Source organism: Pseudophryne corroboree, chromosome 3 (assembly GCF_028390025.1).
Source record: "Pseudophryne corroboree isolate aPseCor3 chromosome 3, aPseCor3.hap2, whole genome shotgun sequence".
Classification (NCBI taxonomy): Eukaryota; Metazoa; Chordata; class Amphibia; order Anura; family Myobatrachidae; genus Pseudophryne; species Pseudophryne corroboree.
Genome location: NC_086446.1, coordinates 136419527 through 136433474, shown reverse-complemented (window position 1 = coordinate 136433474; position 13948 = coordinate 136419527). Strand labels below are relative to the sequence as shown.

General features: G+C 49.6%; 6 non-coding genes across 6 annotated transcripts; all 6 read left to right on the top strand.

Moving 5' to 3' along the window:
- The first annotated feature begins 584 nt into the window (after positions 1–584).
- LOC134898871 (U1 spliceosomal RNA) lies at positions 585–748 on the top strand. Its single transcript, XR_010172559.1, has one exon. It is a non-coding gene; the product is annotated as a U1 spliceosomal RNA (small nuclear RNA).
- Positions 749–900: 152 nt separating this feature from the next.
- Positions 901–1063, top strand: LOC134899210 (U1 spliceosomal RNA). Its single transcript, XR_010172890.1, has one exon. It is a non-coding gene; the product is annotated as a U1 spliceosomal RNA (small nuclear RNA).
- A 671-nt stretch (positions 1064–1734) lies between these two features.
- Positions 1735–1898, top strand: LOC134898996 (U1 spliceosomal RNA). Its single transcript, XR_010172684.1, has one exon. It is a non-coding gene; the product is annotated as a U1 spliceosomal RNA (small nuclear RNA).
- A 152-nt stretch (positions 1899–2050) lies between these two features.
- Positions 2051–2213, top strand: LOC134899359 (U1 spliceosomal RNA). Its single transcript, XR_010173038.1, has one exon. It is a non-coding gene; the product is annotated as a U1 spliceosomal RNA (small nuclear RNA).
- A 671-nt stretch (positions 2214–2884) lies between these two features.
- Positions 2885–3048, top strand: LOC134898824 (U1 spliceosomal RNA). The gene has a single exon (XR_010172514.1). It is a non-coding gene; the product is annotated as a U1 spliceosomal RNA (small nuclear RNA).
- A 152-nt stretch (positions 3049–3200) lies between these two features.
- Positions 3201–3363, top strand: LOC134899442 (U1 spliceosomal RNA). Its single transcript, XR_010173121.1, has one exon. It is a non-coding gene; the product is annotated as a U1 spliceosomal RNA (small nuclear RNA).
- The last annotated feature ends 10585 nt before the right edge of the window (positions 3364–13948 follow it).

The window sequence follows — 13948 nt, the reverse complement described above, 5'->3', positions numbered from 1 at the left end:
ACTATCCTGACTTTTCCCGTCTGCTTACTTTGTGCATTCCAACGCACAATGCGAACTACAGGTAGTGCTGCAGGGCCCACACCCTTTTACTTGCCTTACAGAGGAGCTCTGGAGCTGTTACAGTGCCCAGCTGCTGCAAGAAATCAGCTTGAATGCTTAAGGGGCTGGGGCATAGCACTCATGAGCCCCACACCGAAGGAGGGTGGAGGTGTTTAATGCGAACTAGGGGTCATCCAAGCGCCGCAAAAGGCCGCCATGCCCTGCACACCCCTTTTCTCTTTTCATATGCAGACGAGGGTTGAAGCCAACTTTGACCCACTGCTTGGATGACATCACCATATGCAAATCCATCTGCTGCAGGCCTTCCCCCAGGAATGCTTGTACTAGTTGTTGCATTTGGTTTGTTGTTTGGGGGTGCTTCAGTATTAGGCAGCCTTCTGCCCTCCCATGTTCATCTGAAAATATGTGTTCTCCCTGCAGTTGTTGTCCCCAGATGAGAGTTCCCTTGTGCTGCCTCAGTTGAATCTCCTTTACTTGACAGAGATGTGCCTGAGCAGCGGCCCTCCCCAGCCCTATCCCAAATCATACTTATTTTGCATAGGAGATACCATGGTCATGAAGATTGTTCTCCCAGGGTGAGGTTCATTCATTGCATTCTATGTATGCTGACCCCTGTGATTTCCCCAAATGTGGGAAACTCGACTGCATTATTTGTGGTAGTGGGGGACTGTGTTTGTGCTTTCCTCTGGTCAGCTCTGGTAAAAGTCAGATTTCTTTGTCTCAGATCTTCCTCTAGCCTTGTTCTTCTTTCGAGCGTTCCCTTGCGCTGCCTCAGTTGGATCTCCTTCACTTGACAGGGGGGTGCCCGAGCAGCGACCCTCCCCAGCTCTAGCCCAACTCCTACTTACCTGCCAGGTGAGATACTATGATCATGAAGGTGCTTCTCCCAGGGCAAGGCTCACCCATTGCACTCTGGGTGTGCTGCTCCTGCGATTTACCCAAATGTGGGAAACTTGACTGCATAATTTTTGTTTCCCTTGGTCGGCTCTCGTATAATTCAGATCTCTTTGTCTCAGGTCTCTCACCAGCCTAGTTTGCTGTCTGTTTCCACTTCTCTTTTCTTGAGCCGCTCCCTTCTATGCCCTTGCGCACTATCCTGACTTCTCCCGTCTGCTTACTTTGTGCCTTCCAATGCACAATGCAAACTACAGGTAGTCCTGCAGGGCCCACACCCTTTTACTTGCCTTACAAAGCAGCTCTGGAGCTGTTACAGTGCCCAGCTGCTGCAAGAAATCAGCTTGAATGCTTAAGGGGCTGGGGCATAGCCAACATGAGCCCCACACCGAAGGAGGGTGGAGGTGTTTAATACGAACTAGGGGTCATCCAAGCGCCGCAAAAGGCCGCCATGCCCTGCACGCCCCTTTTCTCTTTTCATATGCAGACGAGGGTTGAAGCCAACTTTGACCCACTGCTTGGATGACATAACCATATGCAAATCAATCTGCTGCAGGCCTTCCCCCAGGAATGCTTGCACTAGTTGTTGCATTTGGTTTGTTGTTTGGGGGTGCTTCAGTATTAGGCAGCCTTCTGCCCTCCCATGTTCATCTGAAAATATGTGTTCTCCCTGCAGTTGTTGTCCCCAGATGAGAGTTCCCTTGTGCTGCCTCAGTTGAATCTCCTTTACTTGACAGAGATGTGCCTGAGCAGCGGCCCTCCCCAGCCCTATCCCAAATCATACTTATTTTGCATAGGAGATACCATGGTCATGAAGATTGTTCTCCCAGGGTGAGGTTCATTCATTGCATTCTAGGTATGCTGACCCCTGTGATTTCCCCAAATGTGGGAAACTTGACTGCATTATTTGTGGTAGTGGGGAACTGTGTTTGTGCTTTCCTCTGGTCAGCTCTGGTAAAAGTCAGATTTCTTTGTCTCATTTCTTCCTCTAGCCTTATTCTTCTTTCGAGAGTTCCTTTGTGCTGCCTCAGTTGGATCTCCTTCACTTGACAGGGGGGTGCTTGAGCAGCGACCCTCCCCAGCTCTAGCCCAACTCCTACTTACCTGCCAGGTGAGATACTATGATCATGAATGTGCTTCTCCCAGGGCAAGGCTCACCCATTGCACTCTGGGTGTGCTGCTCCTGCGATTTCCCCAAATGTGGGACACTTGACTGCATAATTTGTGTTTCCCCTGGTCGGCTCTCGTATAATTCAGATCTCTTTTTCTCAGGTTTCTCTCCAGCCTAGTTTGCTGTCTGTTTCCACTTCTCTTTTCTTGAGCCGCTCCCTTCTATGCCCTTGCGCACTATCCTGACTTCTCCCGTCTGCTTACTTTGTGCCTTCCAACACACAATGCGAACTACAGGTAGTGCTGCAGGGCCCACACCCTTTTACTTGCCTTACAGAGCAGCTCTGGAGCTGTTACAGTGCCAAGCTGCTGCAAGAAATCAGCTTGAATGCTTCAGGGGCAGGGGCATTGCCAACATGAGCCCCACACCAAAGGAGGGTGGGGGTATTTAATGCGAACTAAGGGTCATCCAAGCGCCGCAAAAGGCCGCCATGCCCTGCATACCCCTTTTCTCTTTTCATATGCAGATGAGGGTTCCAGCCAACTTTGTCCCACTGCTTGGATGACATCACTGTATGCAAATGCGTCTTCTGCAAACCTTCCCCCAGGAATGCTTGTACTAGTTGTTGCATTTGGTTTGTTGTTTGGGGGTGCTTTAGTATTAGGCAGCCTTCTGCCCTCCCATGTTCATCTGAAAATATGTGTTCTCCCAGCAGTTGTTGTCCCCAGATGAGAGTTCCCTTGTGCTGCCTCAGTTGAATCTCCTTTACTTGACAGAGATATGCCTGAGCAGCGGCCCTCCCCAGCCCTATCCCAAATCATACTTATTTTGCATAGGAGATACCATGGTCATGAAGATTCTTCTCCCAGGGTGAGGTTCATTCATTGCATTCTGGGTATGCTGACCCCTGTGATTTCCCCAAATGTGGGAAACTCGACTGCATTATTTGTGGTAGTGGGGGACTGTGTTTGTGCTTTCCTCCGGTCAGCTCTGGTAAAAGTCAGATTTCTTTGTCTCAGATCTTCCTCTAGCCTTGTTCTTCTTTCGAGAGTTCCCTTGTGCTGCCTCAGTTGGATCTCCTTCACTTGACAGGGGGGTGCCCGAGCAGCGACCCTCCCCAGCTCTAGCCCAACTCCTACTTACCTGCCAGGTGAGATACTATGATCAGGAAGGTGCTTCTCCCAGGGCAAGGCTCACCCATTGCACTCTGGGTGTGCTGCTACTGCGATTTCCCCAAATGTGGGACACTTGACTGCATAATTTGTGTTTCCACTGGTCGGCTTTCATATAATTCAGATCTCTTTGTCTCAGGTCTCTCTCCAGCCTAGTTTGCTGTCTGTTTCCACTTCTTTTTTTTTGAGCCCCTCCCTTCTATACCCTTGTGCACTATCCTGACTTCTCCTCCTGTCTGCTTACTTTGTGCCTTCCAACGCACAATGCGAACTACAGGTAGTGCTGCAGGGCCCACACCCTTTTACTTGCCTTACAGAGCAGCTCTGGAGCTGTTACAGTGCCAAGCTGCTGCAAGAAATCAGCTTGAATGCTTCAGGGGCTGGGGCATTGCCAACATGAGCCCCACACCGAAGGAGGGTGGGGGTGTTTAATGTGAACTAGGGGTCATCCAAGCGCCGCAAAAGGCCGCCATGCCCTGCACGCCCCTTTTCTCTTTTCATATGCAGACGAGGGTTGAAGCCAACTTTGACCCACTACTTGGATGACACAACCATATGCAAATCCATCTGCTGCAGGCCTTCCCCCAGGAATGCTTGCACTAGTTGTTGCATTTGGTTTGTTGTTTGGGGGTGCTTCAGTATTAGGCAGCCTTCTGCCCTCCCATGTTCATCTGAAAATATGTGTTCTCCCTGCAGTTGTTGTCCCCAGATGTGAGTTCCCTTGTGCTGCCTCAGTTGAATCTCCTTTACTTGACAGAGATGTGCCTGAGCAGCGGCCCTCCCCAGCCCTATCCCAAATCATACTTATTTTGCATAGGAGATACCATGGTCATGAAGATTGTTCTCCCAGGGTGAGGTTCTATTCAAAATCGCAGTTGGTCCCAATGACGCGGTTGTTGTTTTTGGGAGTCATACTGGACACAGAAGAGGCTTTCTTCCAGTGGAAAGGCTATGGAGATCCAGAGTCTGGTCAAACAAATTCTAAAACCAGCAAGAGTGTTAATCCATCAATGCATTCTGTTGCTTGGAAAGATGGTTGCGGCCTACGAGGCCATTCAGTTTGGCAGGTTCCATGCCAGAGTGTTCCAGTGGGACCTGTTGGACAAGTGGTCCGGATCCCACCTACACATGCACCGGAGGATAATCCTGTCTTCCAAGACCAGAATCTCACTCCATTGGTGGCTGCACAGTTCTCACCTCCTAGAGGGGCGATGGTTCGGGATCCAGGACTGGATCCTAGGGACCACGGATGCAACCCTCCGAGGCTGGGGAGCAGTCACACAGGGGAAAACATCCAAGGAAGATGGTCAAGTCAGGAAAGTTGTCTCCACATAAATATTCTGGAGTTAAGGGCCATTTAATAACTGCAGACACAGTACGCACTGGGACGGGTGCCCAGCATCCTCTACGGACTAAGAGAAAAGGATTTACCGGTAGGTATTAAAATCCTATTTTCTCTAACGTCCTAGAGGATGCTGGGGACTCCGTAAGGACCATGGGGATAGACAGGCTCCGCAGGAGACATGGGTACTTTAAGAAAGACTTTAGTTCTTGGTGTACACTGGCTCCTCCCTCTATGCCCCTCCTCCAGACCTCAGTTTGATACTGTGCCCAGTGGAGACTGGATGCTTTCAGGAGCTCTCCTGAGCTTTCTGACAGAAAGTATTTTGTTAGGTTTTTAATTTTCAGGGAGCACTGCTGGCAACAGATTCCCTCATCGAGGGACTGAGGGGAGAGAAGCAGCCCTACTCTGAGTTGCAAGGTCCTGCTTCTTAGGCTACTGGACACCATTAGCTCCAGAGGGATTGGTACGCAGGATCTCACCATCGCCGTCCGTCCCAGAGCCGCGCCTCCGTCCCCCTTGCAGAGCCGGAGGATAGAAGCCGGGTGAGTATGAGAAGAAAAGAAGACTTCAGAGGTGGCAGAAGACTTCATGATCTTCACTGAAGTAACGCACAGCACTGCAGCTGTGCGCCATTGCTCCCATACAGCTCACACACTCCAGTCACTGCAGGGTGCAGGGCGCAGGGGGGGGGGGGGGCACCTGGGCAGCAATATAACCTCTTTTTGGCAAAAATATAACACATATACAGCTGGGCACTATATATATGTATGAGCCCCCACCAATTTTACAGTTTAAGCGGGACAGAAGCCCGCCGCCGAGGGTGCGGGGCTTCTCCCTCAGCACTCACCAGCGCCATTTTTTCTTCACAGCACCGCTGAGAGGAAGCTCCCCGGACTCTCCCCTGCTTATACCATAGTAGACAAGAGAGTTGAAAAGAGGGGGGGGGGGGCACATAATTCGGCGCAAATTACATACAGCAGTACTACTGGGCAAACATTAAGTTACTGTGTATTCCTGGGTTATATAGCGCTGGGGTGTGTGCTGGCATACTCTCTCTCTGTCTCTCCAAAGGGCCTTGTGGGGAAACTGTCTTCAGAAAAAGCATTCCCTGTGTGTGTGGTGTGTCGGTACACGTGTGTCGACATGTCTGAGGAAGAAGGCTATATTAGAGAGGAGCAGGAGCAAATGAATGTGGTGTCTCCACCGACAGCTGATTGGATGGATATGTGGAATGTTTTAAATGCTAGTGTAAACTCATTGCACAAAAGATTAGACAAGGCTGAAGCTTTGGGACAGTCAGGGTCTCAACCCATGCCTGATCCTATGTTGCAGGGACTGTCAGGGTCTCATAAGCGCCCACTATCCCAGATTGTTGACACAGATACCGACACGGATTCTGACTCCAGTGTCGATTACGATGATGCAAAGTTACAGCCAAAATTGGCAAAATCCATTCGATATATGATTATGGCAATAAAAGATGTTTTGCACATCAGAGAGGAATCCCCTGTCCCTGACAAGAGGGTACATATGTACAAGGGAAAAAAGCCTGAGGTAACCTTTGAGGGGGTCACACGAGCTGAACGAGTTATGTGAAAAAGCTTGGGAATCTCCAGATAAAAGACTGCAGATTTCCAAAAGGATTCTTATGGCGTATCCTTTCCTATCAATAGATAGGTTACGATGGGAATCCTCCCCTAGGGTGGACAAAGCATTAACACGCTTATCCAAGAAGGTAGCCCTCCCGTCCCAGTATACGGCTACCCTCAAAGAGTCTGCTGACCGCAAACAGGAGATTACCCTGAAGTCCATTTATACACATTCAGGTACCTTACTCAGACCGGCAATTGCGTCGGCCTGGGTGTGTAGTGCTGTAGCGGCATGGACGGATACCTTATCTGAGGGGATGGATACCCTAGATAAGGATACTATTTTATTGACCCTGGGGCATATAAGAGATGCTGTCCTATATATGTGTGTATGCAAACTACAGGTGGTGCTGCAGGGCTCACACCCTTTTACTTGTCTTGTAGAGCAACTCTGGAGCTGTTACTGGGTCCAGCTGCTGCAAGAAATCAGCTTGAATGCTTCAGGGGCTGGGGCATGGCCAACATGAGCCCACACTGATGGGGGGTGGGGGTGTATAAAGCGATTTAGGCGTCATCCAAGCGCAACCCCACAAAGGCCGCCATGCCCTGCGTGACCCTTTTCTCTTTTCATATGCAGACGAGGGTTGCAGCCAACTATGCCCACTGCTTGGATGACATCACCATATTCAAATCCATCTGCTGCAGGCCTTCCCCCAGGAATGCTTGCACTAGTTGCTGCATTTGGTTTGTTGTTTGGGGGTGCTTCAGTATTAGGCAGCCTTCTGCCCTCCCACATTCGTCTGAAAATGTGTTCTCCCTGCAGTTGTTGTCCCCAGATGAGAGTTCCCTTGTGCTGCCTCTGTTGAATCTCCTTAACTTGACAGGGGTGTGCCCGAGCAGCCGCCCTCCACAGCCCTATCCCAACACATACTTATCTTGCATATGAGGTCTCTTGATCATGAAGATAGTTCTCACAGGGTGAGGTTCATCCATTACATTTTAAAGTAGGAAGGTACAAATTACATATTCAAATTACATATATGTGCTGGATTCAAATGTTTTCCCCCCTTCCTTTCTCAATTGTGCCCATCAGCAGCTATTCTAATGTTGCTGCCAATGGGTGTGACACATTAATTTCTTCTGTGGGGTACACTGGACTCCACAAGGATTCACATTGGGGTGTAGAGTAGGATCTTGATCTGAGGCACCAACAGGCTCAAAGCTTTTGACTGTTCCCAAGATGCTCAGCGCCCCCTCCTCTATAACCTCGCTTCCATGAACAGGGAGCTCAGTTTGTAGTTGGTGCCTTCAGTAGCAGGCCACTTAACAGGGGGATGCCTCAGGCAGCCTATTCTTAGCTATTAATTTTGGCAAGAAAAGAAGAACTTTTTTTATAAGAATCTACAAGGGCTGCAGCAGGCTAGGTCTAATAGACTTCTTTACTGCAGCTCCATCACTCCCAATGGCGCAGTATACTCCCGTGCCCCGGTTGCTGGGTCACTGCAGCGGAGGCTCCGGTTTCTTCCTAAGGTCAGTCACACACACACACCGCCCTCCGGGATCACGAGGCCGCTGATGGGGGCGGGCCGTGTGCGCACTGGCGTGGACACTGATTACTGGGCAGCCGCTCCACTAGCCACCAGGGACAGTTAAGGTTGGGGTTTTTTCTCCTATATTAACCCCATTTTGTACTACCCGCAGTGCATTGTGATAGGTAATGGGGCCTGATTCAGGTTGGATCGCAATCCAACTGCAAAAACTGCTAAGAGCATACGCATCCGCCTGCATTTTCTGCGACACCCCGCAGATAATGCGATCGCCTCTGTCTGTGAATCGGTGAAGGGGGGGGTGGGAGGGGGGTCAACAACACTCCATTTCCAAGTCGGTGATGGAGCGGTGCGGGGGCATGGTTTCAAAATGGGGTCGGCAACGGAGAAACAGGAGGTGTGGTCAGAGCAGCTGCATGACATCACATGGGCCGGACTCTGCCAGTGGAGCCCCAGCGTCATGAGGTAGATTTTGTAGAGGCCGGGGAGGACTTCTGTTCCTGGAAACTAACTGTGTTGTGCAGCTTTATTCCTCTGCCCCTACCTCTGGCAAGAAAGGACGCACCTCGCACTTTCTTGTTTCTTTGTGACCGAAAGGACTGCATTTGATAATGCGGAGCTTTCTTATGCTTTGAGGGAACATAAGGTAAAAAATTTGATTTTCCAACTGTAGCTGTGCGTGTTAATGCTTTGTCCATCCTAGGGGAGGATTTCCATCGTAACCTATCCGTTGATGGAAAAGGATACGCCATAAGAATCCTTTTGGAAATCTGCAGTCTTTTATCTGGAGATTCCCAAGCTTTTTCACATAACTCGTTCAGCTCGTGTGACCCCCTCAAAGGTTACCTCAGGCTTCTTTCCCTTGTACATATGTACCCTCTTGTCAGGGACAGGGGGTTCCTCTGTGATGTGCAAAACATCTTTTATTGCCATAATCATATATCGAATGGATTTTGCCAATTTTGGCTGTAACTTTGCATCATCGTAATCGACACTGGAGTCAGAATCCATGTCGGTATCTGTGTCAACAATCTGGGATAGTGGGCGCTTATGAGACCCTGACAGTCCCTGCAACATAGGATCAGGCATGGGTTGAGACCCTGACTGTCCCAAAGCTTCAGCCTTGTCTAATCTTTTGTACAATGAGTTTACACTAGCATTTAAAGCATTCCACATATCCATCCAATCAGGTGTCAGCGGAGACACCACATTCATTTGCTCCCGCTCCTCTCTAATATAGCCTTCTTCCTCAGACATGTCGATACACGTGTACCGACACACCACACACACAGGGAATGCTTTTTCTGAAGACAGTTTCCCCACAAGGCCCTTTGGAGAGACAGAGAGAGAGTATGCCAGCACACACCCCAGCGCTATATAACCCAGGAATAACACAATAACTTAATGTTTGTCCAGTAGCGCTGCTGTATGTAATTTGCGCCGAATTTTGTGCCCCCCCCTCTTTTCAACCCTCTTCTCTACCGTGGTATAAGCAGGGGAGAGTCCGGGGAGCTTCCTCTCAGCGGTGCTCTGGAGAAAAAATGGCTCTGGTGAGTGCTGAGGGAGAAGCCCCGCCCCCTCGGCGGCGGGCTTCTGTCCCGCTTAAACTGTAAAATTGGCGGGGGCTCATACATATATACAGTGCCCAGCTGTATATATGTTATATTTTTGCCAAAAAGAGGTTTATATTGCTGCCCAGGGTGCCCCCCCTGCGCCCTGCACCCTTACAGTGACCGGAGTATGTGAGGTGTATGGGAGCAATGGCGCACAGCTGCAGTGCTGTGCGTTACCTCAGTGAAGATCATGAACTCTGCGGAGCCCGTCTATCCCCAAGGTCCTTACGGAGTCCCCAGCATCCTCTAGGACGTTAGAGAAACTAGGATTTTAATACCTACCGGTAAATCCTTTTCTCTTAGTCTGTAGAGGATGCTGGGCACCCGTCCCAGTGCGTACTGTGTCTGCAGTTATTAAATGGCCCTTAACTCCAGAACATTTATGTGGAGACAACTTTCCTGACTTGACCATCTTCCTTGGACGTTTTCCCCCTGTGTGACTGCTCCCCAGCCTCGGAGGGTTGCATCTGTGGTCCGTAGGATCCAGTGCTGGATCCCGAACCATCGCCCCTCTAGGAGGTGAGAACTGTGCAGCCACCAATGGAGTGAGATTCTGGTCTTGGAAGACAGGATTATCCTCCGGTGCATGTGTAGGTGGGATCCGGACCACTTGTCCAACAGGTCCCACTGGAACACTCTAGCATGGAACCTGCCAAACTGAATGGCCTCGTAGGCCACAACCATCTTCCCCAGCAACCGAATGCATTGATGGATTAACACTCTTGCTGGTTTCAGAATTTGTTTGACCAGACTCTGGATCTCCATAGCCTTTCCCCTGGAAGAAAACCTCTTCTGTGTCCAGTATGACTCCCAAAAACAACTACCGCGTCATTGGGACCAACTGCGATTTTGGCAAGTGTAGGAGCCAACCATGTTGTTGAAGAACTGTCAGGGAGAGTGCAATGTTTTGCACCAACTGGTCCCTGGATCTCACCTTTATCAGGAGATCATCCAAGTACGGGATAATTGTGACTCCTTGCTTGCGAAGGAGAACCATCATTTCCGCCATCACCCTGGTGAAAATCCTCGGAGCCGTGGACAGACCAAACGGCAATGTCTGAAATTGGTAATGACAATCCTGAATTGCAAACCTTAGGTAGCTTGATGCAGTGGCTAAATGGGAACATGTAAGTAGGCATCCTTTATGTCTACCAAAACCATGAAATCTCTTTCCTCCGGACTGGAGATCACTACCCTGAGAGATTCCATCTTGAAATTGAATTTCTTTAGGAAGAAATTGAGGGATTTCAGAATTTAGATTGGTCTGACTGAGCCGTCCGGCTTCGGGACCACGAAGAGGCTTGAATAAAAACCTTCTCCCTGCTGACTAAGGCCGATTTGAACAATCGGTGAGGGGGAACGTCTTGAAACCCCAGTTTGTACCCTTGGGACACTATTTGTAAAACCCACGAGTCCAGGTCCGAATGAATCCAGAACTGACTGAAGAGTTTTAGACGTGCCCCCACTGGTGTGGGCTCCTGCAAGAAAGCCCCAGCGTCACGCAGTGGATTTGGCAGAAGCAGAGGACAATCTCTGCTCCTGCGATCTTGAAGAGGCTACAGACCTCTTCCTTCTCCTTCCTCTACCTGCAAAGAAAGGGGAATCTTAACTTCTTGCATATCTATTGGGCCAAAATGACTGCGGTAGATAATGATGCGTCTTCATCCGTTGAGAGGGAACATAGGGCAAGAAGGTTGGCTTACCTGCGGGAGCTGCCGAGATCAAATTAACTAGGCCGTCGCCAAACAAGGCTTCACCTTCATAGGGAAGAGACTCCCTTTCTTCTTGGAGTCAGCATCAGCATTCCCTTGGTGAATCCACAATGCCCTCCTATCCGAGACTGCCATGAAATTGGCCCGTGAACTCAAGAGTCCTATATCCCTTGCAGTCGTAAGTATGCTGCAGTGTCAACAGGCCAGCTAAACCCTCCCCCCTCCTTTTACCCCATCACTTTGTCCAGTCCCTGTTGTCCATACTGTATTGCCATTATTATGCATGTTGCTGTGCTGGCCCTTTTCTGAATGTCCCTGCCACCGCCACCGAAGAGCTGGATAGCCCAGTATGAAAACCACCTGCCGGCCTCACTGACGGTCCGAGTCAAAGGCTCCTTTTTTTTTTTAAAGATCCCTCTGCCAAGTTAAGGGGGGCTTAAGGGGGCCCCAGAGATATCAGTGTACTGGGGCCCAAGATTTCTGTTGCTGGCCCTGACCCTCAGGGGCGTATCTACCCCTTGGCCAGGATGTCACTTGCCAGGAGCACCATCCAGGTTTCAGTTGTGGGATTAGAGTTCATACAGTAATTAAATGTTTTCATATTGAGAACTACATCTCCCAGCATATACAGTGTGCTGGGGATGCTAACAAGCTTTATTTAAAAGTTTAAAAAAACATTGCTTTTATAATTGCAATGGTTAAAAAGGGAGAGCTATAAATCAATTTATCAGTGAATGATCGCAGTTTGAGCCGTTACATTTTACTGAACCACCTATCCCTCCACACTCACTACCTGTCCTCAGGATACATTTACCATCCCGGCAGATGGTATACCGGCGGTCATTTGACCGATGTTGGAATCCTGACACCACTTGGGAGACTGGTGCCGGCACACAGACAGCCAACATCCCGAAGGTGAGTATTGGAGGGAGGGTTAGGAGTCGGACCAGGGGAGGTGGTGTAAGGGAAGGCACTAGGAGGGGGGGGGGGGGAAGCCCTAGCTGCCACCCCCTGAGGGTTAGCCCTATCCGCCACCCCCCCAGAGGGTTAGTATTAGGATTGGGGATCATGTGACCTCTGGAATCCCGAGCGCCGGATGCCATACCCAACCCCCTTTACTTTTTCAGGCATTTCTATCTCTCCTCTCTCTATGGTGTTCCAATTGCCCACTTTCCCTTGTGCTTTACTCTCTCTCTCTCTCTCTCTCTCCTTTGTTTAGAGCATCAGTTTCTGTAGTCCACTTATACCCTTATTTTTTCCAGTGTTTCACTAACTCTCTGATGTAATGAGGATGTATGGTCTAGAGGGATCAGTAATGCATTGTACTGTATAGAGGCGTCAGGGATGTAGCGTAGGGAATAGAGGCGTCAGGGATGTAGCGTAGGGAATAGAGGCGTCAGGGATGTGGCGTAGGGAATAGAGGCGTCAGGGATGTGGCGTAGGGAATAGAGGCGTCATGGATGTGGCGTAGGGAATAGAGGCGTCAGGGATGTAGCGTAGGAAATAGAGGCGTCAGGGATGTGGCGTAGGGAATAGAGGCGTCAGGGATGTGGCGTAGGGAATAGAGGCGTCAGGGATGTGGCGTAGGGAATAGAGGCATCAGGGATGTGGCGTAGGGAATAGAGGTGTCAGGGATGTAGCGTAGGGAATATAGGCATCAGGGATGTACTAGCAGGTATATAGAGGTCAGTGTACTGTAAAGAGGGGTCAGTAATGCAGTGATGGTTATAGAAAGGTCAGTGATGTAGTGTAGGGTATAGAGGGGTCAGTTATGTAGTGTGGGGTAAAGAGGGGTCAGTAAAGATACTAAGCTGAAGTACTTAGAACACTTCTTGAATTAAGACACAACCTGCAAGAAAAAGTATGCAATATGGGTGAAAAGGCAAATGTCAGAGGTCTGATACAAGTGACCAGCTCCATACCTTGCACCACATAGCGTTATGTTAAACTGGGATATGTTCTTTTTTGGTGTGTGTGTGTGTGTGTGTGTGTGTGTGTGTGTGTGCCAAAGGCTGCCTGCCTTATTGCTCCTCCCCCATCCGGCTCCCAAGCACCTCTGCTGCCCAGTGATCCAGGAGCCTGCTGCTAGGAAGAAGTGGCCGAGCTTCAGCAAGCGAGTCTGGAAACTGGCGGAGGAAGTCATGATAACCAGATAATGGGGAGTGGAGAGCCAGTTCCAAGGTAATACTTTATACAGCTGGTTGAGATCCTGGTCGGTGGATATGGATTCCAAGAAAACCCTGGAGGTGCTTCCTATCAAGGGAGACACTCTCTTTGGAGAAGACCTCAATAAGATTGTAGCTGATCTGGCTACTGCTAAAACAACTTGCCTACCTAGTATGACTCCTACCACGTAGAAGGCTAAAAGTACTTTTCCTTGGCCCTTTCATCCTCCAGGTAAAGCGTACCCATGGTCAGGCATACCCAAAGCAAGCTCATGCTTCCAGACCTGCCAAGCCCAGACTGAAGCAAGCCTGGGCTGCCCGTCAGCCTGCTTCCAAAACGGACAAGCCTGCCGCATGACGGGGCGGGCCTCCCTCTGGGGGATCCCAGGGTGGGGGGCCCGACTTCTAAGTTTGGCATAGAAAGGTATAATTCTAAGATAGAGAATTCTATTTGGAGCTCACCTTGTACTTTGTGAAGAAATAATCAGCATTGTGGCTGAGCAGATACATGTAGTGTGTGGCTGCAAACTGCATGGATCTGCTGCGTTGCAATGCTGATACTTTTTTTTTCAAAGTACCAATAGCTTCATATAATGTTCACAATTTTTATGCAGGATCAAATAGCTCAATGGGTAGGGTGTTTGATTAGAATTCAACAGGTTATAGGTTTGAATCCTTGGTATTGTAGTTTGAGATGTCGGCATCCTATCACCTGGGATATCATACTAAATAAATGGAGT